The sequence below is a fragment of the Cherax quadricarinatus genome, chromosome 49 (assembly GCF_038502225.1).
Source record: "Cherax quadricarinatus isolate ZL_2023a chromosome 49, ASM3850222v1, whole genome shotgun sequence".
NCBI classification, from domain to species: Eukaryota; Metazoa; Arthropoda; class Malacostraca; order Decapoda; family Parastacidae; genus Cherax; species Cherax quadricarinatus.
This window is the reverse complement of record NC_091340.1, coordinates 4,927,839-4,937,692: the sequence shown is the minus strand read 5'-3', so window position 1 is coordinate 4,937,692 and position 9,854 is coordinate 4,927,839. Positions and strand designations below refer to the sequence as shown.

General features: G+C 38.7%; 1 protein-coding gene across 7 annotated transcripts in view; it reads left to right on the top strand.

Annotated features, from left to right (window-relative positions):
• Nucleotides 1-671: 671 nt before the first annotated feature.
• The window catches only part of LOC128696955 (uncharacterized), a 92,935-nt gene continuing 83,752 nt past the window's right edge, over nucleotides 672-9,854 (top strand). For all 7 annotated transcript variants that reach the window (XM_053788384.2, XM_070095128.1, XM_070095131.1 and 4 more), the window contains exon 1: nucleotides 672-1,192. The gene's annotated coding sequence lies outside the window, so the exon portion shown is untranslated. The remainder of the gene's footprint in view (nucleotides 1,193-9,854) is intronic.

The following is a 9,854-nucleotide window of genomic DNA, read 5'->3' as shown; positions in this document are numbered from 1 at the left end:
AGGCCGAGGGACTGATTACCTCATCTTTTGTATATAGTTCTACTGTCTTCCTATTATGTCCTAGAATCTGTATTGATAAAGCCACTGGATGGCGAAACGTCTACTACAATAAAGATATCCAGATGTTGCACATGTGTCTTAACTTTCATATTGTCGGTATTTTATACCTTTCTTTGCACAGTAACAATCTGGTTGACCAGACAAGCCTGGCTCAGGGCCATGTTGTGAAAGTAGGAAAAGCATATCAATGGCTCAAACATATAAATACACGTTTGTAAATATGTATTTATATTTTATTGCCTTAGAGTTTATGACAACATTACACTATTTATTTTGCGTGCACATAGGTAGAGGAGGCTGGGCTTATGAGGTATGAGGATAAGCAGCGACCGAAATACATCTAGTTTTATTCTAATGTACAAATAATACTTGAGTTACTGAGGTATGATAGCAACAATGGCGTTATAAATGCTATATCTACAATAACCGATGTAGAAATTTATTTTATGGAGTACGATATGCTTGACAGGAAGTTTCAGCGTAAATATTTGGTGTTTAGGTATGGAAGATAGAAGAAGGGTGAGGGGAATAAATTTATGATATGTGAATGTGTTATGAGGGATGCCTTTATGGTTGCTAAGTGTTATATGATGGAATATATTGGTTGGAGTGTGAGTGGTTGTGCGTGTGGCAGCGTGGTGGTGGTCTCGCGCGTGTTTACGGAGTTGGTGTACACAAGCCTACACATGTGTGTTATTAGAGTGTGTAACCGTGTGTACTGGCGTGTACGTGTGTCCTGGTGCCTACCCTGGCTGTGTGAACACCCCGTGGTGGTTGTGGAGGTGGCAGAGAGGGTGTAGTGTGGTGTGTGTGAGAGTGTGTGGCTGGGGTAGGTGAGGCAGGACTGGGGGCTAAGCAAGATGGCGATCCTTGGCCCCTGTGACGGGGTGTGTGTGGGGGGCGCCTAGCACACCTCCCTCACCTCACACACCACAAACTCACACTCACCATAAATAAATACTTAAATGGGGAAATTTCCATGGTGCAAGTGAGGGGCTAGTGGTTCAACTACAAAAACTATTGTGTGTACATTAGGCTGAAACTGCCAGCCAAGGTGGTTACAAAGCATCTTTACATCTACTGTATTTACTACCTTAACTCTCCACTCGGTTACAAAAACCACCAAAAAAAAGTTAGTTTGTATTGCTTATTGTTATTTCTTTCCTTTCATTAAATTATCCTTAAATTTACATATGTACTTTTCTATTTTGTTCTGGATGCCTTTATATGATTCATTGTTACTTCTTTGTTAACACTGAACAGTATTAAATATTAATTCTGTTATATTTTTGGCTTGTAAATGTTCATTGCATCACCTAAGTGTATTTTTAGTGCTGCCTTGTAACTTCATAGTTTTTACTGTTTTTTTTAATAAAGTTGTATGATCCACACAGATTTCCTGCTTATTTTCAATATAACACTACTAATAGTACTCTTAATATATAAATATAACATGGCTATTTAAAATTCATGCACCAAAAATGCATATTTGATTTTTTTTTTTAAATATATGAATGTTTCCTAAGGCCTCTTTTGCACACAACATATAAAGTTTAGTGTACTGTGGTGAAATATTTGGGTAAGTTCTTTATCTTGAGGTCAAAGACCCCATTGGAAATAAGTCACTGTGTCTGACTTTTTTTGGGGGGTCAACCTAGGTAATATGCTGCTATGTATGATAATTTATGTAACTATTTATGTGTACCTGTACCTGAATAAACTTGCTTAATATACATAAACTTTTATTATCATTGGATAATACTGCAAGTAATTTTCAGAATCATTTATTGTGCTAGTTATATGACAGGTACTAACTGATGTATTTTTGTAGCTACATAGCCTACAGTATTGCTTCTATCATTTACTCAATTTTAATCTGTAAAAGTATTTTTTATTTCACCAAATATTGTATTGGCACAACTGTTGCTTTATTGGTGAGAAAAGTTGATATTACACTTGCATTTCCAGAGCAAGTTTTTTCTTATAATGCAGTCACAACAGGACTCAGTAATGGATGTAAGTTGTATAAATATAGTTTTGGAAGGGATATTCAGAAGTATGTAGTGGTATAACAATAGGTATAGTTAAGTGGAACAAACTCCCAGACAGCATCAGCAAGTGAGAACTTTGGGTAGTTTTAAATATAGGTTTGGTAGATAGCTACACAAGTGGGTGTGGTTGAGTGTGAATTAGACCTGCTTAGCAAGGGTTAGTAAGCCTAATGTAGTATTCCACTGCTATTATGTACTTAGGTAAGATTCAAAACAGTTTAAGAATTTGAGCATGTGAAACATTGCCAGTTATGGACCCAAATAGAAATAAGTCACTGTCTGACACTTTTGGATTACCCAAGGTAATTTACACTATGATAATTGTACTCAGGTGTACCAGTGCCTAAATATACTCACAAGTTAGCAAACAGCAAGAGGCAATGGATGTCCTACCATCCTGTTAAAACTATGAAAGGGAAGCCTGTTAAATGTTTTGCACTGGCATGATAAGAGGAATATACATCCCACAGTCTTCTACTTTTGTTCAGTATACACTTATCTTTACTTTCCTTTTTTTTTTTCTGATGCTGTAGTTCTTATTCTGGTCAATATTCAGTTTATTCCAGGGTCAGAACTCCACCAATACTTTATAATATAAAGCAACGATATAGTATCCAAATTGCATGAAAATTAGTGTTTGTATGTGCAAGTTGGTTTTTAGGTGATGTTAAGCACAATAATGTTTGAGCCTACTGATACTGATTATGTAAATTCTCCAATACTGAGTTGTACAGTGGAGACAATTGTATTTTTAGGCTTTTTTTTTTTTTTTTTAACTAAACCTAACCTAAGCTAAACCAGGCATTAAATTCTAGGCTAGGTTGAGCTACATTTAGACTTACCAAAAAAAAAAAAAAATTCCCATTTGGGCATTTAATGTTTGTGATAATAATAAACTTACTGATAAGATCAGATTTTATTTTGTATATAAAGCAACCTGCACAAGTAAGAATAAGCCTGTAATCTACATACAAGCCATTTTGGGGATCATTGCCTACATGGTCCAGCCCCAGGCCAATCCTCCTGGTTGATACTTTGATGCTAGTAGTATGTAGTCAGTCTGATTAGGAATTGACTTAAGGCATTTGTCAAACTCCCTCTTGAAGATAGCTAGGGGTCTGTAGATGATGTGGCAGCACATTAGCCACCAGTTTACAGGTAAAGTTAGGTTGGGTTACTTAAGTGGTTAAATATCTTTTTTATGTTTGGACTCACAACTGCTGGTCAAATAACCTTGGGATTTTTATTTTCTATAGGAGCCTTGTTCCACAAGTTACAGCACCTTAAAGTATGGAATGCTGATATGGTTCATGATGTTTAATAAACATCCATTTATTTTTTAACTTTACCTTCTTATTTCAGATATTTACATACCAAATCTTCTCCCCATTATTTTTATTATAATGTATAGTATAATATGCTGTATATACTGTTCTCATATACTGTTACTTCGTGTATACTATATAATACTTATAAGCAATCATAATAAAAATGAATATAATTATATATGTATAGTAATGTAATGAATGCTTAGTCTTGCATCAGTTGCTGGTTGCCCTCTTCTGTTTGTAGCTAGTTGTAGGAACTTTGAGGTGTACAGTTCTTTGTAATAAATTTTGTTTCAAAGATATTGTTCTTTTGGGCACTTTATTAAATTAAAATTAACTTTTCTTTATTTCTCATGAGCCATACAAAGAAGTAACAGTTAGTGTACATAATTTTATACAACAGTAAGCTCAAAAGAAAGCCACTAATTGTACAATGTATTTTGGGCAAACTAATCATGAAGCTTACATAAATCTAGACCTAGCATATTATTTTAGACTTTGTTTAGCTCTCTGCAATCACAAATACATACAATGACAAATGGTCAATTACAGTCACAAATGGTACAAATACAATGACAAATACAGTGACAAATGGTCAATTACAAAATAGTTGCAAAGAACATTATTTACATTGGTTTAATGATTGCATTCTAAAGAGTGATTGAATAGTGGTGATGAAATTGCTGCATGACAATTTACAGTTAATGGATATTATATATATGTGAGATATAATAGGTGTACTATTAAAGATGTTGGCAGGTGGGAAACGTTTTGCATTTTCAGGCAGTGAGCTCCAAATTTTTGGGCCTTTTATTTACATGAAGCTTTTGAATGGGTTGAGATATACATATCCGTGGATTGTTAGAGAGAAGCTTGTTCCTTGTATTTTGCCCGTGTTTTCTGTTGCAGCTCTCAAGGTAGAATTTAAACTCTGGGTTAATGTTGAAGCTGAGAGTCCTGTAGACATAGCATGCACAATTGAAAATGTGAATAAGGGGTGTATGCTGCCTGGAGCCTGAATGAATAACAACAGTGAATGTGATTAGCTGTTGTTGATCCCTATGCACAGATGCCATAGATTAGAAGGTACAGTAGTATAAAGTGAGCAGGGATGTTTGGGTGACGTACTTGGTTATTTTTGAGAGAATGCCTACTGTTTTGGATTTTTTTTTTATAAACGATCTGAATGTGTGTGTGTGTGTAGTATTTTAGTTTGTTCTCCATGTGTATTCCCAAGAATTTACCCTTGTCCTACCTATTGATTAGTGCATTATCGATTAGTATATGTTATCATGTATCTTCCTTGCCTGCATTCCAGGGAGTACAAATCAAGGGACTTTTACTGTTCCCAGTAATTTAGGTGCTGTATCATACTTATATGTGCCTTGAAAGTTCTCTGTATAATCTCCTTGTCTGCAATTTCTCCTGCTTTGAAAGGGGCCAGGTGCCAGATCAACCAGGCTGTGATGGATATGTGGGGCAGCGGGCCTCCAGCAGTGACAGCCTGGTTGACCAGGCAAGCACCAGATGAGCCTGGCCCATGGCCAGGCTCAGAGAGTAGATAAACTCTCGAAACTCTTCAAAGGTATATCAAAGGTATCAAAGGGGCTGTTAGTGTACAGCCTAGAGAGAACAAGATGTTTGAAGGGAATCATCATAGGCTTGGCATCCCAACTTTTGAAGGTCTTATTATCCATCCTATCATTTTCCTAGCAGATGTGGTAGATACATTGTGATCTTTGAAAGTGAGATTCTTTGACATTATCACTCCCAGGTTCTTCACACTAGTTTTTTGCTCTATTGTGTGGTTGGAATTTGTTTTATACTCTGATATAGTTTAAATTTCCTCAAGTTTTTCCATGGCGGAGTAATTGAAATATGTCTTTATTGAACTTCATATTGTTTTCTGTGGCCCATTTAAGATTTGGTTGATGTCTGCTTTGAGACTTGCAGTGTTTGATGGATGACAATGTCATACAAATTCAGGTGTCATCCTCGAAGGAGGCTATGGTGCTGTGGCTTACATCTCTGTCTATGTTAGATATAAGGATGAGGAACAGGATGGGAGTGAGTATTGTACCTTGTGGAACAGAGCTTTTCACTGTAGTTGCCTATGACTTGACACTGTTTACTGTTACTCTTTGTGTTCAATGTTAGGAAGTTATACGCCCATCTACCGTCTGTTTGCGTGCAGCCATCAGTAACAGCCTGGTTGATCAGGCCCTTATCCACCATGAGGCCTGGTCATGGACCAGGCCATGGGAGTGTTGACCCTCAGAATACCCTCCAAGTATACACTGGTGCCAGTGGTATGTCATGTCAATGTAAAGGACTGCTACCAAGTGTAATGTCATAGGAATGTGACGGTTGATTTTGAGTCATTATAGGTTAATGATGTTGACCTATGGAAGTTCATACCTCGGCACTGCCCATGGGACATGGGGCAGTTATGATGTGGGTATCAGTGAGACAGGTTGTGCATGGATATAACTTGTACATTGTACACTTATCATGTAGTGTACCCAGTTGGCACATAATCAGGTATGCTACGTGTGACAAAAACCAAGTTGTATTTGTAAATGTTTCAGATATACTGGCCAATATCTCTCCTAAAAAAAAAAAACTGTTTCTATCTGGTCTATCTGATCATTAAAGAAAAGCTGCATGGAAAGCAGAACCAAACCAATTCAGACCAAAGTTAAACCAACACAGAATGTCAGCTCTCACTTTCAAGGATTACCACAATGTTATCATTGCTACTGCAAGGAAAATGATAGGCTGGATAACTAAAACTTTGAAGCCAAGAGATGCTGAGCCATTGGTCACTTGTTCTTGCCAGGCAGGAATACTTCTATATGCTGATGGGCCCCTTCACAGCAGGTGTGATTGCTGAGTTGCAAAATGTACAGAGAAATATCACTGCTTGTATACACCATACTGAACAATTGAACTGTGGGAGCACTTGAAGTCCTTTCAACTGTATTCCTTTGAATGTAGGTAAGAAAGGTACATAATAATATAAACATGGAAAATCCTGGAGGGACTGGTTCCAAACCTGAACACCGAAATCACTCCATGTGACAACAAGAGACTTGGCAGATGGCACATAATATCTCCACTGAAAACAGGGGTGTGACAAGTACACTAAGAGAAATCGATGAGTGTCAGAGGTCTTCAACACCTTCCCTCAATGCTTACAGGGAATTACCAAGAAACCTTTGGGAGTCATCAATAGGGAACTGGAGAAGTTCCTCAAATCGGTTTCATGACTACACTGGCTGTGATTCATACTTTGGACTGCATGTGGCCAGCAGTAACAGCTTGTTGATCAGGCCTTAATCTTCCAGGAGGCTGGTCTGGGACTAGGCTGCAGGGGCATTGACACCCAGAAATGCCTTTCAGGTATCTTCAGGAGAACCATGAATCCATAGGAGTGTATACCTCCCACAGAGAAGGAAAGTAAAACAGATGCTGAGGATATTACACGAAGTGACGCTCTGAGTTCAACTGAAAACGTGAATGTGTGCATATACAAAATGGAAAATAAACATCATGTAAACAAAGTATAGGGAAACAGTAATTTCATAGCCTCCAACCCTAGTGCTACTTCAGAATCAACCGAATCAGTTGCAAATACTGAAAATGAAATAGTACAAAGCCCATTGGCCACAATCAACAAAACATCCAAGTGTGCCGGTACTATTCATAGTGGGTTTTCAGACACTGACATAATGGTACAAGAAATAGATGTCAGTTTAGCCATCTAAAGAAATGCTGCGGTTTCCTAAATAATGGCATATGTCGATCCAAGACCTGTAAATACGTACTTCCATTCGAAAATGTGTCATAGTTCAATAAGTAAGAAAACTATATTATGATACAACTTGTCCTGCATTCCATAGAAAGTGAACCAGGAAAGTTAGGTCTTGTGATCAACTAGTTGCATGGGACAATTACACAGGCAAAAGTGATTTTTTTAGTTCCAGGAAGCAAAGAAGAATGGCACAAAATGATAAGAATATACCACCACCTTGGAACCATGCTGGACCGGAAACAAAACCAGTAGTTGGCTCAAAGCCACAGATATTAAGACCAACAGCAAATAATATAATATAATTTATATTTGCAAACATACATGGTGTTAAAACAAGTAAGAGCTTCAGAATACCATATATTAGCAGACACCACACTAAGTCAAATGCATTGTTTGTAACTTTTGAAGAGACTTGTGTAGAAATTATTTTGACTGTGAAATATGAATGCCTGGGTACCGTCTGATCAGAAGTATGCATGCATGCATGCATGCATGTATGTATGTATGTATGGTATGTATGCATGTATGTATGCATACATACATGCATACATTAATACATAGAGTTACTTGGAGAGGGTTTCGGGGGTCATCGCCCCCATGGCTTGGTCTGAAACCAGGCCTCATGGTGGATCAGGGTCTGATCAACCAGTCTGTTACTGCCAGCTGCACACAAACTGAAACTGACATACAAACCACAGCCTGGTTGGTCAGGTACTGACTTCAGGTGCCTGTCCAGTGCCTTTTTGAAGACAGCCAGGGGTCTATTGGTAATCCCCTTAGTTATACTTTTGTATCAGTCAAATCACATATTACTCGGGTAGATAATTTCCAGTAGATCCTTCATGTGTTAGCTCAAATCACCGACCAGTATGTTTTAAATAAGTGACCCACTGATCAGAGCAGATCGACTGGTCCGAACCCTTGACTGGTCCGAACCCGGGACTGGTTTCAAACAGTTTCATTGGACAATAAAGCAGACTGTAAACGGATGGGTTTGTAGGCGCCCTTATAAACACAAACATTAAAAATCAGGAACGTGACGGTAAGCTGTCCAATATACAAAAAGAGTTAGAAACAGAAATACAAATAGCTAGAGCTTCATTTAAGGTTATTAATATAATATTCAAGAGGTTGCTAGTAGACTTGCAGTAAATCAACCATTCAAATCATTATGAAGCTGTGTGTAGTCTGTGGTCAGTCAAACAAACGGGCTACCACATGGATAAATTGTCATTTTTGTGGAAATTGGTGTCACGCTCCTTGTGCAGATATCCCAGAACTAGCTACAAGCAGTATTAAAACAGAGAAGTGTTTTTGGGTATGCCCAAATGAGGAAAATCTGTGGACTAAAATCACAAGGGTATTAAAAGAGGATAACATCAAAGCTGCTTTCATAGAAAACCTGGAAGCTTTCTACAACAGATGGGAACATAAAAAGTCCGGGCTGAATGGTACTGCCCTTGATACTGGCCATGTAGTCACAAACTGTAAGGCTGGAGGTGATGTCCTGGTAGTCAGTAAATGTAGGGCTGATAGTGCTGTCCTGGGAGACAGTAATGGTGAAGCTGGAGGTGCTGTCCTGGGAGACAGTAATGGTGAAGCTGGAGGTGCTGTCCTGGGAGACAGTAATGGTGAAGCTGGAGATACTGTCCTGGGAGACAGTAATGGGGAAGCTGGAGGTGCTGTCCTGGGAGACAGAAATGGTGAAGCTGGAGATACTGTCCTGGTAGACAGTAATGGTGAAGCTGGAGATTTTGTCCAGGTAGTCGGGAATTATACGCAGGAAGGAATACATATAAATGACCTCATAGAGGACAGGAGCCATAGTAGGGAAACAAGTGTAGTCAAAGATAAGATAAAACCAATATTGCAAACCAGAAATACCGCAGGAAATAGCAAACAAGAGGACTCCAATAGCAATAGTGAGGATAAATTACCAAAAACAACTGGTGGGAGCTCCATTGTTGGTGCTAGGGAGGATAGGAATAAGACAGGGAAACATGCACCAACAGGGAATACAGTCACAGAAACCCAAGGCAAACGGAAACCAAGCCTGTGCACATACTATGCACTTGGTATCTGCTGGCATGGGAAATCTGGAAAAACAGATGGGACATGCAACTATGACCACCCTAGAAAATGTCATGCCCATATGACAACAGGAAAATGCAAACTCCCTTCCTGTAAGCTTTTTCACCCTGAAATGTGTACCTCTTCAGTACAGGAAAGACTGTGCTATAACTTAAATTGCCAGGCATACCATCTAAAGGGGACAAAAAGATACAAAACATCCAGGCCATGGGAAAACCTGGGTAGCCACAGCCACTCAAGAGGGAGAGGTTTTTTAGTGCCAGGAAGGAAAAAAAACTGGCAGGAAATGGCAGAAATCGTACACCAAATCCAGTCATTCCTGGAGTGGAACCACAGTCGATGGCCTCCACTCCAAACCAACGGATACAGATACTAATGCCGGAAAAAAAATCCCCCCCCAGTACCAACAATACCACCAGTCCGATAACATTCTTCTTTGCAAATATACAGGGTCTAAAGCCAGCAATAAACAACAAAATACCTTTCATCCGTGGACTGCTTGCAGAGGCA